The following is an 18,818-nucleotide window of genomic DNA, read 5'->3' as shown; positions in this document are numbered from 1 at the left end:
CCTGTGGATTTCTGTACAAAGGGCGTTGGCCGTAAACTAATTAAGCATACACACGGCAGGAATTTTTCGGCAACCAACACGAATGTAGTGACGTTTCAACGTACTGACGACACTTCAAAAAGAGGACGTTCAATTCTCCGGCGCCACCCTTTGGTCAACTTCTGTATTGTTTGTCTGATCTTTTCACATTGGTTCTGAGGCATGCGTGTTTGTAGTTTGTACAAAAGTCTGATGCTTTTGTGTACACGCGATCGGACTTTGCTCCATCTGACTTTTGTTGCCGGAAAGTTTGTCTGTTCGCACAGCCAACAAAAGTCCAAAGAAAACCGAAAAAGTTTGTCCGATGGAGCGTACACACGGTCGGATGTTGCCTGTTTGTTGTCAAAAAGTCCGATCGTGTGTACGGGCCTTGGGTTCTTTTTTTTTTTTTTTTTTTAAATAACAAACATGTCATTTTATTTTATTTAAATGTCAGCTCGTTTTGCACAGAGTGGCCCCGATCCTCCTCTTCTGGGGTTCCCCGGCGGCTCTCGTGGCTCCTCCCACCATTAGATAACCCCCTAGGAGAAGCGTACCCCCGGAGGGGGGGTTATCTTGTGGGCGCGCTCCCGAGTCCAGCATTCAGCGTCCGTAGCCACCGAATGTATGACTCGGCCCCGCCCCCCGCGTCATTGGATTTGATTGACAGCAGCGGGAGCCAATGGCTGCACTGCTATCAATCTATCCAATCAAGAGCTGAGAACCCCGGGCTGTCCTTCTGACAGCAATAAAAGTGATCAGAATTTTTGTTTTTCCAAAGGGACAGTGTAAAAAAAAAAAAAAAATACAATTTAAAAACGCTCCGTCCCTCTCGGCTCGCGCTCAGAAGCAAACGCATGCGCAAGTCACGACCGCAAATGTAAACGGTGTTCAAACCACACATGTGAGGTATCGCCGCGATCGTCAGAGCGAGAGCAATAATTCTAGCCCTAGACCTCCTCTGTAACTCTAAACTGGTAACTTGTCGAATTTTTTTTTAATTCATGAAAGTGTATTCCCCCCCCTCAAAAAAAAAATTAGTTTTAAAGACCGCTGCGCAAATACCGCATGACATAAAATATTGCAATGATCGCCATTCTATTCTCTAGAAATAAATGCACGTTTTTTTTGTTTTTTACCTACAAATGTGACCTTATCCCTTTAACCACTTAAGGATCAAGCCTTTTGCTTTTTGCCGACACTTGTTTACAAGTTAAAACCTGTATTTTTTGTTAGAAAATTACTTAGAACCCCCAGACATTATATATATATTTTTTTTATAATATATATATATATATATATATATATATATATATAGATATATATATATAGAGAGAGAGAGAGAGAGAGAGAGAGAGAGAGAGAGAGAGAGAGATATATCTCTATCTCTATCTCTATCTCTATCTCTATATATAGATCTATATATAGATATAGATATATAGATATATATAGAGAGAGAGAGATACATCTCTCTCTCTCTCTCTCTCTATATATATATATATATATATATATATATAGATATATAGATATACACAATCTCTATATATATATATAGATCTATCTATCTATCTATCTATCTATCTATATATATATATATATATATATATAGATAGAGAGAGAGAGATATATATATATAAAAAATATATATATATATATATATATATATATATATATATATATATATATATATATATATAGAGATATATAGAGATATATATCTCTATATATATATATATAATGTCTGGGGGTTCTAAGTAATTTTCTAACAAAAAATACAGGTTTTAACTTGTAAACAAGTGTCGGCAAAAAGCAAAAGGCTTGATCCTTAAGTGGTTAAAGGGATAAGGTCACATTTGTAGGTAAAAAACAAAAAAAACGTGCATTTATTTTTATTTTAGTTTTGCTATAAGCCCGCAAACCATTGTGATCAGAAGATCAGTGGGTGCAATGCAGGACTCCTGCAGGCTGTCTGTGTAACTGTTGGTACTCTTAGTTTTCACATTCACAGATCACTGTGAATAAATGACGAAGCCGCGCGGGGGGAGCTTTTTTTTTTTGGTAAACCACTTCCCGCCCGCCGGCCGTCATATGACGTCCTTGACGTTGTGCGGGTATATCTGAATGACAGGTGCAGCTACAGGCATCCCCGGATGTTTAACCATAGAGATTTCCGGCGGACCAGATGGTCGCCGGAGTCTCTATGATCGTTTGGAGGCCGGGCGCGATGTTATGGTGCCACGCCCCGGCTTCTGCATTCAAACAAAAACGGCACCGCCTCGGCCGGGAAGCCGAGATCAATTTTTTTTTTTTTTTTTTATTTCAGGCTTCCTAGCTTAGAGGTCTTATTTGTCTTATTGACCCCCCCAAATCTCACTGTAAAGAGGACCTGTCATGCCATATTCCTATTACAAGGGATGTTTACATCCCTTGTAATAGGAATAAAAGTGATACTTTTTTTTTTCTTTTTTAAAAAGTGTCAAACTAAAAAAAAAAAAAAGTACAATTAACAATGATAAAAAAAACGATTCAAAAGCGCCCCTGTCCCCGCGAGCTCGCACGCAGAAGCGAACGCATAAGTAAGTCCCGCCCACCTATGAAAACGGTGTTCGAACCACACATGTGAGGTATCGCCGCGAACATTAGAGCGAGATCAATAATTCTAGCCCTAGAAAATAGCTCAAAACATGCAACCTGTAAAAAAAAAAATGTCTAGGGTCTTTGCTAAAAAAAAAAAAAAAAAAATATATATAATGTTTGGGGGTTCTATGTAAGTTTGTAGCAAAAAAAAAAAAATGGTGATTTTTACGTGGGTGGCAAGTGGTTTAATTATTTCAGAATTTTTTTTAAATTGTGACAGTGAGTGGCAAGAGGAGATCCCGCCGCCTGAATATGGGTGTAACATGTTACAGAAGGTAAACTTCTCATTTGCTGGCCGTAGACCATCACACGGTGTCCTCGGTTTGCAGTGGTTATACTGGGATGATGGCTGCAGCTGCAGGCATCATCCCGGTATTAAAATTTGCAGCAGACGGCAGTTGGCTTTAATGCAACTTATTCTCTCTGGAGAAGAGACGCTTGAGAGGGGATATGATTTCAATTTATAAATACCGTACTGGTGACCCCACAATAGGGAGAAAAGTTTTCAGCGGAAGGGAGTTTAACAAGACTCGTGGCCACTCATTAAAATTAGAAGAAAAGAGGTTTAACCTTAAAGTGGGGTTCCACCCAAAAAAACCAAAATACCTGAAAAATTCTAAAAAACAAAAAACAAAAAAACATTTGGATATTTTTTTTTTTATTTTTTACTTACCTCTAAATGCCTGTTGCTAGGGGGTCCCTCGTAGTCTGCCTCTTCCTGTGCCTGGGCTGGTGACATCACTTCCCCCTCGGCACAGGAAAGGCTCGGCTCTTCTCCCTCCCTCCTGTCAATCATCTGGGACCCATTACAGGTCCCAGGTAATTGAGCGGCCAATCCCGGCGCGCGGCGCCGCTCGTGCAGTGGGTGCCAGGCTGTGAAGCCACAGCCCGGCGCCCACAGTTGAAATGCCGGCGCCGACAAGCGGAGGGGGGGTAGACGAGCGGGCCTTCGATCCCCCGCATCGCTGTACCCTGGGACAGGTAAGTGTCCAATTAAAAGTCAGCAGCTGCAGTATTTGTAGCTGCTGACTTTTAATTTTTTTTTTTTTAATGGACCCCCTGGGTGGAACTCCTCTTTAAACTACGTAGAGGGTTCTTTACTGTAAGAGCGGCAAGGATGTGGAATTCCCTTCCAAAGGCGGTGGTCTTTTTTCAACCTCACCTACTATGTAATAGGCATGATGGGACTTGTAGTACAGCTGGAGGGCAGCAGGTTGAGCACCCAGCGGGACTGATTTGCTGCTGTTTTCTTATGGAGCTATTGGTACGATTTACCAATCCATTTATCAGATGACTTGTGCCCATGCAGAACTTTCCCTTAGACTATTTAAACAAAACACGCCCCTCCCCTTCCTCTTCTTTATAACTTGGGGTGGGGGGTGCGTTCTGTATTTTGACTTTTTGCAGCTAAACTGAGATCACACCCACTTAATATTTGCTGCATTGTTCCTAATCACTTAGCATAAATTTGAAAAAATAAAATAAATAAAAAACTTCAGCTTACCTATTTTTAGATGCTCTACTCTGGACCCTCCAGCAAGGAAAAAACTGAGGTAGTTCTCTTTGTGTTGTTTCTGTACCGTGCAGGAAGATTCTCAGGATTGTAACTTGATCCGAACACCGTCTGTCCTACCTCCCCCCGCCTGGCCTATAGCAGAATGATGGCCGCGCGGGGGGGCTGGCTTTATGATGTCCTTCACATCCCTCAGACACAGTGCATCACCAATCAGGGTAAAGAGCCACTGACGGAGGGTCTTTACCATGTGATCAGCTGTGCCCAATCACGGCTGATCACATGAAAATAAATGGCGGTTATTTGCATTTTCTTTCCTTAGTGCTGTCACTGTCTGAGGAAAGGTGATAACTGGCTTTCCAGTTACAGGGGACATTTACACCGATAATCAGGGCAGCTTCATCAGTGCAGCTTACCAGTGCCCACCAATGCCCCCTAATCAGTGCCGCCTCATCAGTGCAGCCTATCAGTACCCCCTTAACAGTGCCCATCAGTGCAGCTTAATGGTGCCCATCAGTGCAGCTTATCAATGCCCATCAGAAAGGACATTGTTTGGGACTTTGAATGAGATGTGTGTAAGCGAAGAAACAATTGTACACATGATCAAATGATGGGTTTATTTAAGAAATTGCATTGGACCTGATGCATTGCCAGTATGATGAGCTGATACACATGTAATACATATAAACAACATACATATTACACAAGCTTTAAAATCCAAAGGACATTGTATACAAACATGATGAAATATAAAACTGCATAAATAAGCTTGACGCGTTTCGTGGATCCGTTCCACTTCTTCAGAAGCAATTGCAGAATTCATATCTAAAAGTAATATATATCCAAAATTATTCCAATGAATTAGACAAGGGTGCGGGGGAAGGAAAAACCCAAACACCCCAATGGCTTACTTGACAGCTTTGTAAACAGTCATACAGTGCTGAAGCCTGACGGTCAATGGAGGCCGGGACGCATTCCCGCCGGGAGCTGAGGGGGCGTCACAATGCAGGCAGCCAAGGCGGAGAACACCATACCCCGGGGGGGGCGAAAAAACATGAGCTGCAGGAAGATGTCTGTGAGTAGCTCCCATCTGTGTGAGGTGAAAAAAACAAAACTCAAAAGAACAGACTGGCCAGGCACATGAATTGTAGCTGACCAGGAGAAAAAGACCAATAAAGAACCAGAAACCCATAGAAGTAAAGAAGAAATGATAGGGCATCCTAGAATCACAACAGACCAATACTGCCCAGAGATTCAGGACAAAAAGAGAAATTAAATAGATAAGGCAGAGAAAATTGGATAAGGTATCCATGAAAAGGTGAACAAAGAAAAACAGCAAAACATACGCGGGGCGTGGCGCCGATGCACAGTGAGACACCCTCCACCCCTCCCAGCAAATCAGCAGGGAGGGGAGGCACCAGTGCACATCACAGCTCCCGGACCTGGAACAATCCGGCCAACCAAAGCCATGAGACTGCATGTCCAAGGCAAATAACAAACCATCAATTAGTAGTCTAATAAAGTGAGTGGAAAAGTTTATGCCAACGTGAACATTTGCTATAGATATAAAATGTGGACCACAACAAATAGGGTCAGCTGTCAAACATGAGAATAAATGGTTGACGGTCAATAGCAAACACGTAAAGGCAATTAGTTTCCACTCACATAGTATAGTACAAAGCTGGTAGAGTCGGGCCCTGTACTATACGGCAGAGCCGGTAGAGTCGGGCCCTGTACTATACGGCAGAGCCGGTAGAGTCGGGCCCTGTACTATACGGTAGAGCTGGTAATCTGGTAGAGTCGGGCCCTGTACTATACGGCAGAGCTGGTAGAGTCGGGCCCTGTACTATACGGCAGAGCTGGTAGAGTCGGGCCCTGTACTATACGGCAGAGCTGGTAATCTGGTAGAGTCGGGCCCTGTACTATTCGGCAGAGCTGGTAGAGTCAGGCCCTGTACTATACGGCAGAGCTGGTAGAGTCGGGCCCTGTACTATACGGCAGAGCTGGTAGAGTCGGGCCCTGTACTATTCGGCAGAGCTGGTAGAGTCGGGCCCTGTACTATACGGCAGAGCTGGTAGAGTCGGGCCCTGTACTATACGGCAGAGCTGGTAGAGTCGGGCCCTGTACTATACGGCAGAGCTGGTAGAGTCGGGCCCTATACTATACGGTAATCTGGTAGTCAGGCCCTGTACCTTATGGCAGAGCTGGTAATCTGGTAGAGTCAGGCCCCTGTACCATACGGCAGAGCTGGTAATCTGGTAGAGTCAGGCACTTTGTACGCTCCATGTCCCGTATGGCACATCTGGTACCTATGGTGGTAGTGTAGTGGAGTTGGTTACCTGTCTGCAGTGGAAGGGTGATGTGCTCTCTCCAGTCCAGCCTCACCAGGTCTCTTCCTCCTCTCTCCAGCTGTCTGACGATCGCTTGATTCAGAGCCTCTTTCTCTATTCGCTGACGTCCTGCAGGAAGTGGAGAGAATGAATCTGATTCGTTACAGACGAGTCACAGCATTGTCCCGGTGAGCTGTGTCCAGGGAGACCAGTAATGGCCGCTCATTGGATCCAACATTCTACCAATTAGGGGGGCAGCGAGACTCCAGAGCTGGGGAACCCACAAACTCCGATTGATCTAGGGCTGCAATCAACGATTATTTTCATAATCGATTTGTTGGCCGATTATTGTTTCGATTAATCGGTTAATAACCTTAAAAAGAGGTGTGGTGTATAATTTAGTTAATATGTAAAGTTTAAAAAAAGGCAAATATTCCTAAATATCTTTATATGCAGGGGTAAATATAAATCACCAACTATATGGTTGGGGAGTAAAATCTTTAATCCTCTCTGAAAATAACAGACAGAAGAGATATACTCTATATACTATTATGCCGCGTACACACAAACGGACTTTACGGCAGACTTTGCCCGGCGGACCTTTTGACGGACTTTATGACGGACTTTCCGAATGAACGGACTTGCCTACACACAATCCACCAAAGTCCGTCGAATTCGTACGTGATGACGTACGACCGGACTAAAACAAGGAAGTTCATAGCCAGTAGCCAATATCTGCCCTAGCGTGGCTTTTTGTCCGTCGAACTAGCATACAGACGAGCGGACTTTTCGACCGGACTCGATTTCGATGGAAAGATTTAAAACATGTTTCAAATCTAAGTCCGTCCAACTTTTGAGAAAACAAAGTCCGCTGGAGCCCACACACGATCCAATTGTCAGACGAAATCCCGTCCGCCGGGCAAAGTCTGCCGTAAAGTCCGCTCGTGTGTACGTGGCATTAGAGGTTGAATCTGGTAAGTATCATCAGACTCAGATCAAATTTTTTTATTTAAAGAAAAAAAAAAAAATTCTAGACTGTTTTGCAGATTTTCAAACAGAACTGTAATATTACACGCTTTTCTGCAGCTTCTCCGTTGAAGTATATTGAACCAAAAAAGCACCGTTTTGCATTGAAAAAGGTCCTTGACCCTTTCCAAATGCACAGCAGCTGAAAACAGCATAGAGGTGAACGTTAAATGAACTGTAGTGCATTTCTGAAAAAAGCACCAAAAACACATGGGTGGGAACCAGGCCTAAGACATTTAGTAACTTAATGGAGTTAAAAAAAAAAAAAAAATGAGCCCTTCGTTTTTTTACTGTGCAACAGTGAAAGTAATATTTACAGTAGAGATTATTTGCTCTTTTTGTACTGTTTAGGGCCAATTTTAGCTTAACCCCATTATGTTACTGGCCGATTAATCGATTATGGAAATAGTAATCGATTAATTTCATAATCGATTAGTTGTAGATTAATTGATTAGTTGTTTCGGCCCTAGATTGATCAGATGTACACAATCTAATACTAGCTCGCTCTCTCTGCCCAGATCTATACATACGGGGGTGGGGGGTGTCACACATACAGCTTCTTCTCCATGGTCAGTACAGTGGCTGCACTTTGCTGTTCCTCTGTTAGAGTATATTACGATATTATTTCTCATTGCAGTCATTCAGCAGAGATTCTCTCACACCTACTAATGGGAGAATCTGTGTAGGTGACCAGTCATGGTGACAGAGAACAGCGCGTATATACAATGTGAGCGAGCGAAGCCTGGCTGTTCTGTGATGGTAGGACGTTCTGAGTAGGGCTCCTCGGAGGAGAGGGGGGGGGGGGGCGGCGGACGGGTGTGTCTGAGGGTCCTTGTCAATCATCTGCTGGATCAGGTGATGTGCTACAAGGTCTTCTGTAATGACAGGAAACAGCCATGTGATCAGATGGGAAGACCCCTCCAGCGTGGTGCCCTCACCCTTGGGTCAGGAGTGGTGGAACTCACCGTGGTTGTCTAGGCTCAGACAGTCCAGGTTTGAAGCTCCCAGTAGAATGTTGGCTTGCCGCTGCAGGGACTTACCAAAAGGGCGTTTCCCCTCTGAGACCACACAGCCAGCAGAGAAGATATACACAATATAAGTCTGAAATAAAGACACCACCTACAGTCAGAATAAACACTAATGGAGTCCGCTCAACAAGGACCTGATAATAGAGGACTCTGTACTCACCATACATTCCTCTTCTTCAATGAGTGGCACAGGAGATCTATTTTTCAGTCCTCTCCACTGAGAGACAACAGAACCCTAAAAACAGGTTCACCGAGGACAACAGGACTGGGACTGCCTGCAGATCAGAGCCAACCAAACGATCTTGCACCAGAAGCTGGCATCAGAGGAGGCCACAAGCCCACCGGGGAGAACCTGGAAATCATGAACAAAGAACCAGGTGGCGGCCTTACACATCTGGGAAGAGCAGTGTGATGCTAAGAGCCCAAGAAACACTCAGATCTCGTAGAGTCCCCTGGATGGTAAACAGAGGAACCCGATTCATAGGACCAGAACCAAAAAAGCAAAAGGTTTTGCCTGGATCAACCGAATTTTATTAATCAATTATTGGCTGTTTTTTACAGGTGAGTATAAATCTATCATGCAGACATAAGTCTGAATGCAGTTCAAGTTGCCCTATATGCATATAAGGAAAACCAGAGAGAAGATTCTCTAAAGAGGGTCAACAAAGAACACTGTAGAAAATACAAACCAGCTTTATTAGTTACCAAAAATATAAAAACCAAATAGAAAATTCAAACAGTGGGAAGGGAGCAATGTGGACAGACGGCTACCACAAACCAATTAAAAATTGGACAACGTTGTCACAGGGGGTTATAAAAACAAATGGGAGCCGCGGCTACACACCCACTCATACACATCAATCAAAACATCATCCATACAGATTGGAGTATCATAATGTTGGTCAAGTCCAGGTTAATGAAGTATTTAGTTTCAGATGTAGACTTATCCTATAGGGGAGTATCCAGCATAACACGGACAGTTCTTATACCAACAGTGTATTAAGGATGTGGAGTGGGTGCACGATCTGGCCGTCAGATCTGGATGTAATGTGATCCAATGCAGATGGATCAAACTTATAGCAATTTGAGTCACAAGTGTAGTTAATTGACAACCAGCTGTTAGTCAGACTGCATAGCAAACCGTTTCCAGATTACAGCATTAGGGGATGTAGGTTAATTTACAAGAGCAGTACAATGATTATCCATAGAGACAGCAATAGAGGGATGCAAAAGAACCGACATACGTTTTGAAGCGCTGAATGGAGTAGAGAAGTCTCACCAGTCGCACTGTCTCCGTCGTCAGATTATAGCAATCCTTCGTTCCGGGTCTCTGTGTGGATGAATACCGCTTGTAAGCTCAGATGGAATACTCCCAGAGTGAGGAGCCGTTCCTAGCTGTAAAGCCGCTGTGGAGCGGTTGCTTCAATGCAATGCGTGGCTGAACGGGGAGGCTGAGATCAGCTGGTAGATTGTAGTGAGGAAGAAAGGCCAAATCGAATAGCGCGCGGCTCCCACTGACGTGCTGACGTCACGCGGCTGACGCGTTTCACCAGCCAATGGACGCTGGTTTTTTCAGAGCAAGGAGGAGACGATTGTGACAGACTTAAAGTGGGGTTCCACCCAAAAAACAAAAATACCTGAAAAAATTCTAAAAAACAAAAAAAAATTTGGATATTTTTTTTTTTCACTTACCTCTAAATGCCTGTTGCTAGGGGGTCCCTCGTAGTCTGCCTGTTCCTTTGCCTGGGCTGGTGACATCACTTCCCCCTCGGCACAGGAAGGGCTCCGCTCTGCTCCCTCCCTCCTGTCAATCATCTGGGACCCATTACAGGTCCCAGGTGACTGAGCGGCCAATCACGGCGCGTGGCGCCGCTCGCGCATGCGCAGTGGGTGCCAAGCTGTGAAGCCACAGCCCGGCGCCCACAGTTGAAATGCCGACGAGCGGAGGGGGGGGACGAGTGGGGCTTCGATCCCCCGCTTAGCTGGACCCAGGGACAGGTAAGTGTCCAATTAAAAGTCAGCAGCTGCAGTATTTGTAGCTGCTGACTTTTAATTTTTTTTTTTTTTTTTTGACGGCCCCCCTGGGTGGAACTCCTCTTTAAATAGAAAGTCAAGGATGCAATCACTGTTCATAACCACTAGATGTCACTAGAAACTCCTCTTGTGTAAAGCATGCAGCAACAAACAAGCAACGTACATTCTAAGTATATTAATGAAATAGTAGGGATGGCAATCGATGGGTAAGGAGAAAGGATATGAATGGGAGGGGGGGGGGGGGAGTGGAAGGGGGGGGGGGGGAAGAATATGATTGAAAGAGAATGGCAATGGAAAGAGTGAAGGAACTAGTTATTCCAAACCATAATTATGTCATAGGTTTACCCAGAAATTGAAAAAGTGAATTATTTCTCAAGAAAGGGCTGTAGACTACATTCGGTGTTTAACCCTTTGGGGACTAAAGAGTCCAAATAATACGTCCACATTTTCTCCTTTTGGAGGAGAATGGTATCAAAATCGCCTCTTCTAGGGGGCAAGTTCAGCACATAGATTCCCTTAACTGTAAGACCCTTTGGGTTACTGTCATGGAATTTGGCGAAATGTTGAGGGATGGGTCGATCATCATCTTTATTCTTTTTCTTATTCTTAATACCACTGATGTGTTCACCAATCCTAATACGGAGTTGGCGTTTTGTTTTTCCTTTGTAATTTTTATTGCAGGGACATGTGAGCATGTATATGACTCGTGTCGTTGAACAGTTGATAAACTGTTTAATTTTGTAATCCTTGCCTCCTCTCGGATTGGGGAACACATCGGTGTGATGAACGTATCTGCATATGTTGCAGTGTCCACATGCATGCATACCTGGGGGGGGGGGGGGGGGTTTACCAGAAAGCCAGTTTTTGCTAGTCGTTCTCGTGTATTCGGAATGGACTAAAACATCGCCTAGATTACGTGCCCTTTTAGCTGTAAGTAATGGTCTGGGGCTGATTATATTTGCGATTAGGGGTGTAGATTTTAGGATATGCCAGTGTCTATTAAGGATCTCCTGGACTTGGGTCCATTGTGAACCAAACCTAGTGATGATTCTAGGAAAATCATGTGCTGGTTTATCAGAAGTCTGGGTATTTACTTGTATAGATAGGAGGTCTTCACGTTTCCTTTCTAATGCATTGTTTCTGGCTTTTTTGAGGGAATTATGTGAATACCCTCTTTTCCTGAACCTATTGTACATCTCTTGTGCTTCAAATTTAAATTGCTCCTCCTCTGAGCAGTTTCCTTAAAAATTGCCCTGTAGGTATCCCTTTAATTAGGGATTTCGGATGGTGGCTTTGTGCTAAGAGGAGGGTGTTTGCTGCTGTTTCCTTTCTAAAAGTGCTGGTTACAAACCGATTTCCACTTTTAGTGATTTGTAAATCAAGGAATGGAAGGGTATCAGTATGATAGGAATAGGTTAAGTGAATATTTCTTTCATTTATATTTAGTTGGGATAAGAATTCCAAAAGTTGTACTGCTGTGCCCTCCCATATCATGAGCACGTCATCGATGTACCTTAACCACAGCGCACAGTGGTCAAGGTACATCGAGGACCTGTACACAACCTCCTCCTCCCAGAGGCCAAGGTGGAGACAGGCGTAGGAGGGAGCCCAGGGGGCACCCATACTGGTGCCTCTTATCTGTTGATAGAACCTCCCGAGAAATTGAAAAAAGTTGTTGCCCAACATGAATTCAAGTAATTCAATGATGAACTCATTATGGGCACCCAATGCTGGGTAGTGAACATCAAGAAAGGCTTTTGTGGCTTTTATACCCCAATCATGGGGGATCGATGTATATAGACTTTCCACATCTATCCCTACTAGTAGGGCATTTGATGACAGGAAGGAGCAGGATAGTTTAGAGAGTATGTCTCTACTGTCCCGGACAAAAGATGATAGTTTGGTTACCATATCTTTGATCATCGAATCCATAAATTTGCCGACCCTTTCAAAGGGACCATTAATAGCTGAAACAATAGGTCTCCCTGGTGGGTTAGTTAAAGATTTACGCAATTTGGGGATTATGTAGAAGGTTGGGATTGTGATATCTTCAGCTCTGAGATATAGATATTCTTTTTTGGTGAGAAGGCCAGCTTCCATAGCTTGTTTTAGTTTGGTGTTCAGGGTGTCAATTAGGGCTGGAAAAGGGGTTGTCCAATTTTTAATTGGTTTGTGGTAGCCGTCTGTCCACATTGCTCCCTTCCCACTGTTTGAATTTTCTATTTGGTTCTTTTTGGTAACTAATAAAGCTGGTTTGTATTTTCTACAGTGTTCTTTGTTGACCCTCTATAGAGAATCTTCTCTCTGGTTTTCCCTATATGCATATAGGGCAACTTGAACTGCATTCAGACTTCTGATAAACCAGCACATGATTTTCCTAGAATCATCACTAGGTTTGGTTCACAATGGACCCAAGTCCAGGAGATCCTTAATAGACACTGGCATATCCTAAAATCTACACCCCTAATAGCAAATATAATCAGCCCCAGACCATTACTTACAGCTAAAAGGGCACGTAATCTAGGCGATGTTTTAGTCCATTCCCGAATACACGAGAACGACTAGCAAAAACTGGCTTTCTGGTAAAACCCCCCCCCCCAGGTATGCATGCATGTGGACACTGCAACATATGCAGATACGTGCATCACACCGATGTGTTCCCCAATCCGAGAGGAGGCAAGGATTACAAAATTAAACAGTTTATCAACTGTTCAACGACACGAGTCATATACATGCTCACATGTCCCTGCAATAAAAATTACATAGGAAAAACAAAACGCCAACTCCGTATTAGGATTGGTGAACACATCAGTGGTATTAAGAATAAGAAAAAGAATAAAGATGATGATCGACCCATCCCTCAACATTTCGCCAAATTCCATGACAGTAACCCAAAGGGTCTTACAGTTAAGGGAATCTATGTGCTGAACTTGCCCCCTAGAAGAGGCGATTTTGATACCATTCTCCTCCAAAAGGAGAAAATGTGGACGTATTATTTGGACTCTAGTCCCCAAAGGGTTAAACACCGAATGTAGTCTACAGCCCTTTCTTGAGAAATAATTCACTTTTTCAATTTCTGGGTAAACCTATGACATAATTATGGTTTGGAATAACTAGTTCCTTCACTCTTTCCATTGCCATTCTCTTTCAATCATATTCTCCCCCCCCCCTCTTCCTTCCCCTCCCATTCATATCCTTTCTCCTTACCCATCGATTGCCATCCCTACTATTTCATTAATATACTTAGAATGTACGTTGCTTGTTTGTTGCTGCATGCTTTACACAAGAGGAGTTTCTAGTGACATCTAGTGGTTATAAACAGTGATTGCATCCTTGACTTTCTATTTAAGTCTGTCACAATCGTCTCCTCCTTGCTCTTAGGAAACCAGCGTCCATTGGCTGGTGAAACGCGTCAGCCGCGTGACGTCAGCACGTCAGTGGGAGCCGCGCGCTATTCGATTTGGCCTTTCTTCCTCACTACAATCTACCAGCTGATCTCAGCCTCCCCGTTCAGCCACGCATTGCATTGAAGCAACCGCTCCACAGCGGCTTTACAGCTAGGAACGGCTCCTCACTCTGGGAGTATTCCATCTGAGCTTACAAGCGGTATTCATCCACACAGAGACCCGGAACGAAGGATTGCTATAATCTGACGACGGAGACAGTGCGACTGGTGAGACTTCTCTACTCCATTCAGCGCTTCAAAACGCATGTCGGTTCTTTTGCATCCCTTTATTGCTGTCTCTATGGATAATCATTGTACTGCTCTTGTAAATTAACCTACATCCCCTAATGCTGTAATCTGGAAACGGTTTGCTATGCAGTCTGACTAACAGCTGGTTGTCAATTAACTACACTTGTGACTCAAATTGCTATAAGTTTGATCCATCTGCATTGGATCACATTACATCCAGATCTGACGGCCAGATCGTGCACCCACTCCACATCCTTAATACACTGTTGGTATAAGAACTGTCCGTGTTATGCTGGATACTCCCCTATAGGATAAGTCTACATCTGAAACGAAATACTTCATTAACCTGGACTTGACCAACATTTTGATACTCCAATCTGTATGGATGATGTTTTGATTGATGTGTATGAGTGGGTGTGTAGCCGCGGCTCCCATTTGTTTTTATAACCCCCTGTGACAACGTTGTCCAATTTTTAATTGGTTTGTGGTAGCCGTCTGTCCACATTGCTCCCTTCCCACTGTTTGAATTTTCTATTTGGTTTTTATCTTTTTGGTAACTAATAAAGCTGGTTTGTATTTTCTACAGTGTTCTTTGTTGACCCTCTGTAGAGAATCTTCTCTCTGGTTTTCCTCATAGGACCAGAAGCCTGGATAATGGACTGTATGAGCCACCAAGGACCGGTCCACCTTCCCAGGGACCATCTGGAACGACCAGGAGAGAGTCAGTCTGAAGTAAGCAGTGGGCGCTAGAGCTATCTCCCACAGCCTGAATGACATCCAGACAAGGAGGAGGGATCCTCTCAAAGAACCGGGGTTGGATCTCAGAAAGATGATGGCAGAAAGGATCACCACTATGTGGGTGAGAGGGGAAAGGGATTCAGTGGGTACCACGAACCAGACTCCGATCCCAAGGGTCACAAGGGTCTCTAGAACTAGTAAGAGCAAAGCCTTGAGGTTGCTGAGGGCCAAATGCTGGTCCAAACTCATCTGTAAAGGAGGTAAAGATCCTTCCCATGGAAAATTTACCTCACGTCAATCCTTCCATGTATGCTGATAGTCACGGTGAGAAGGAGAATTCCTGGCTTTCAGCATCAGGGAATGAAGAATTCAGAGATGTCCCTCAGGACTTGGGCTTAGAATTATGGTTACCCCAACCCCATGTCATTGAATCCAGCAATTCTGAAGCAGGATACAAAAATTGGTCAGTAAGAAAGAAGACCCAGGCAATCCGACCAAATCACCGTGTCCTCCTTTTCAGGTCAGAGTACTACATCCATGAGGGTCAGTCTAAGATAATGAGGATCACCAGAATATCCTCCCTCCCCAATGCAGACTAGGAAGGAGTCTCAGGGAGGAAAGGCATAGATGTGGGTATACTGATCCCACAGAACCACCCAGAGCATGCACTCTACTACACCATTCCTGGAATTGGAGATAAACCTGTATAGTAAGTTGTTCAACCGTGAGGTTAGGAGGTCTAATCCATCCTCCGGGGACACCTCTAGATCCTAGGGGACACCTCTAGATCCTAGGGGACACCTCTAGGCCCGGGGACGGCCCGGGGACACCTCTAGGCCCGGGGACGGCCCGGGGACACCTCTAGGCCCGGGGACGGCCCGGGGACACCTCTAGGCCCGGGGACACCTCTAGGCCCGGGGACACCTCTAGGCCCGGGGACAGCCCGGGGACACCTCTAGGCCCGGGGACACCTCTAGGCCCGGGGACACCCCGGGGACACCTCTAGGCCCGGGGACACCCCGGGGACACCTCTAGGCCCGGGGACACCTCTAGGCCCGGGGACACCTCGGGGACACCTCTAGGCCCGGGGACACCCCTAGGCCCGGAGACGGCCCGGGGACACCTCTAGGCCCGGAGACGGCCCGGGGACACCTCTAGGCCCGGAGACGGCCCGGGGACACCTCTAGGCCCGGAGACACCTCTAGGCCCGGAGACGGCCCGGGGACACCTCTAGGCCCGGAGACGGCCCGGGGACACCTCTAGGCCCGGAGACGGCCCAGGGACACCTCTAGGCCCGGGGACGGCCCGGGGACACCTCTAGGCCCGGGGACACCTCTAGGCCCGGGGACGGCCCGGGGACACCTCTAGGCCCGGGGACGGCCCGGGGACACCTCTAGGCCCGGGGACGGCCCGGGGACACCTCTAGGCCCGGGGACGGCCCGGGGACACCTCTAGGCCCGGGGACGGCCCGGGGACACCTCTAGGCCCGGGGACGGCCCGGGGACACCTCTAGGCCCGGGGACGGCCCGGGGACACCTCTAGGCCCGGGGACGGCCCGGGGACACCTCTAGGCCCGGGGACGGCCCGGGGACACCTCTAGGCCCGGGGACGGCCCGGGGACACCTCTAGGCCCGGGGACACCTCTAGGCCCGGAGACGGCCCGGGGACACCTCTAGGCCCGGAGACGGCCCGGGGACACCTCTAGGCCCGGAGACGGCCCGGGGACACCTCTAGGCCCGGAGACGGCCCGGGGACACCTCTAGGCCCGGAGACGGCCCGGGGACACCTCTAGGCCCGGAGACGGCCCGGGGACACCTCTAGGCCCGGGGACGGCCCAGGGACACCTCTAGGCCCGGGGACGGCCCAGGGACACCTCTAGGCCCGGGGACGGCCCAGGGACACCTCTAGGCCCGGGAACACCTCTAGGCCCGGGGACGGCCCGGGGACACCTCTAGGCCCGGGGACGGCCCGGGGACACCTCTAGGCCCGGGGACGGCCCGGGGACACCTCTAGGCCCGGGGACGGCCCGGGGACACCTCTAGGCCCGGGGACGGCCCGGGGACACCTCTAGGACCGGGGACGGCCCGGGGACACCTCTAGGCCCGGAGACGGCCCGGGGACACCTCTAGGCCCGGGGACACCTCTAGGCCCGGGGACACCTCTAGGCCCGGGGACACCTCTAGGCCCGGGGACACCTCTAGGCCCGGGGACACCTCTAGGCCCGGGGACACCTCTAGGTGCAGATAAATGGTGGACAATCCTGGAACATGAACGTCTGCCCAGGACAGGGTTGGCTCTATACCTCTCTTACCACAGCGAGATATCTGGTGTGTGTATATATTATATATATTACACACACACTGACTCTCCTGTATGCCCTGCAGGAAGAGCTGTGTGGTATATAGTGGGGGGAGGGGAATATACAGATAGTATATAGGTGGGGGAGGGGCATATAGATAGTATATAGGGGATATATATAGGTGAGGGGGGAGGAGGGGTATATAGTATATGGGGGAGAGGGACGTATATAGATAGTATATAGTTGGGGGAAGGGAGTATATAGATAGTATATAGGTGGGGTATACAGATAGTATATAGGCAGGGATGGGAGTATATAGATAGTATATAGGTGGGGGAGGGGAGTATACAGATAGTATATAGGTGGGGGAGGGGAGTATACAGATAGTACATAGGTGGGGGAGGGGAGTATACAGATAGTAGATAGGTGGCGGAGGGGAGTATACAGATAGTATATAGGTGGGATATACAGATAGTATATAAGTGGTAGGAGGGGTATATAGATGGAGAGTATATAGGTGAGGGGAGTATATAGGTGGGGGGAATATACAGATAGGTTATAGATGGAGGGGAGTATATAGATAGTATATAGGTGGGGGAGGGGCATATAGATAGTATATAGGGGAAATATATAGGTGAGGGGGAGGAGGGGTATATAGTATATGGGGGAGGGGAGTATATAGATAGTATATAGGTGGGGTATACAGATAGTATATAGGCAGGAATGGGAGTATATAGATAGTATATAGGTGGGGGGTGTATACAGATAGTATATAGATGGAGGGGAGTATATAGATGGTATATAGGTGAGGGAGGGGTATATGGGAGGAGAGGGAAGTATATAGATAGTATATAGGTGGGGGAGGGGAGTATACAGATAGTATATAGGTGGGGATATATATATACTGACTCTTGAAGGCCTGCAGGAAGAGGCGGTGTGGGATCTGCTCCATCTTGGTCCCCCGGGGGTGGTCCGGTGTTGGAAGGGCTGTCATGTTTCTTATGTGCCATGGGGGGGGGTCACACAATCACTCCTTGTAGACCCGCCTACAGCGCGCTCTACCCGCCCCCTCATTGGCCGTCCTCTTTCTCCTCCGTGACACTCATTGGCCGACAACCTGCCCCTCTGCGCCGCTCATTGGCCGCCACCCTGCTCCTCCGCCCCCCTCATTGGCCGATACCCTGCTCCTCCGCGCCGCTCATTGGCCGAAACCCTGCTCCTCCGCGCCGGTCATTGGCCGATACCCTGCTCCTCTGCGCCGCTCATTGGCCGCCACCCTGCTCCTCCGTGCCGCACGCTGCTACTCATTAGCCCGCCCACCTGTCCGTCACCCGCGGGCCCGCTCTAAGCTTCATTATAGCAACTGCGGGAAGAAGGAGCGTGAGGCATGCCGGGAGAAAGGGGTGGGGCCGAGTAAAATCTGACAGACTCCTCACAGGAATCCCCAGATATAAAGTTGTGACGTATGTACTCTGTATATACTATATATCCACTGTCCTAT

At 46.9% G+C, this 18,818-nt stretch overlaps 1 long non-coding RNA gene across 1 annotated transcript; it reads right to left on the bottom strand.

Annotated features, from left to right (window-relative positions):
- Positions 1–5,103: 5,103 nt before the first annotated feature.
- LOC141105209 (uncharacterized) lies at positions 5,104–18,443 on the bottom strand. Its single transcript, XR_012235541.1, has 3 exons — positions 18,227–18,443; positions 6,508–6,627; positions 5,104–5,258 (listed from the first exon to the last, which is right to left on the bottom strand). It is a non-coding gene; the product is annotated as an uncharacterized lncRNA (long non-coding RNA).
- Between the last annotated feature and the right edge of the window lie 375 nt (positions 18,444–18,818).

The sequence above is a fragment of the Aquarana catesbeiana genome, linkage group LG08 (genome assembly GCF_042186555.1).
Source record: "Aquarana catesbeiana isolate 2022-GZ linkage group LG08, ASM4218655v1, whole genome shotgun sequence".
Classification (NCBI taxonomy): domain Eukaryota; kingdom Metazoa; phylum Chordata; class Amphibia; order Anura; family Ranidae; genus Aquarana; species Aquarana catesbeiana.
This window is presented reverse-complemented; position numbering and strand designations above follow the sequence as displayed.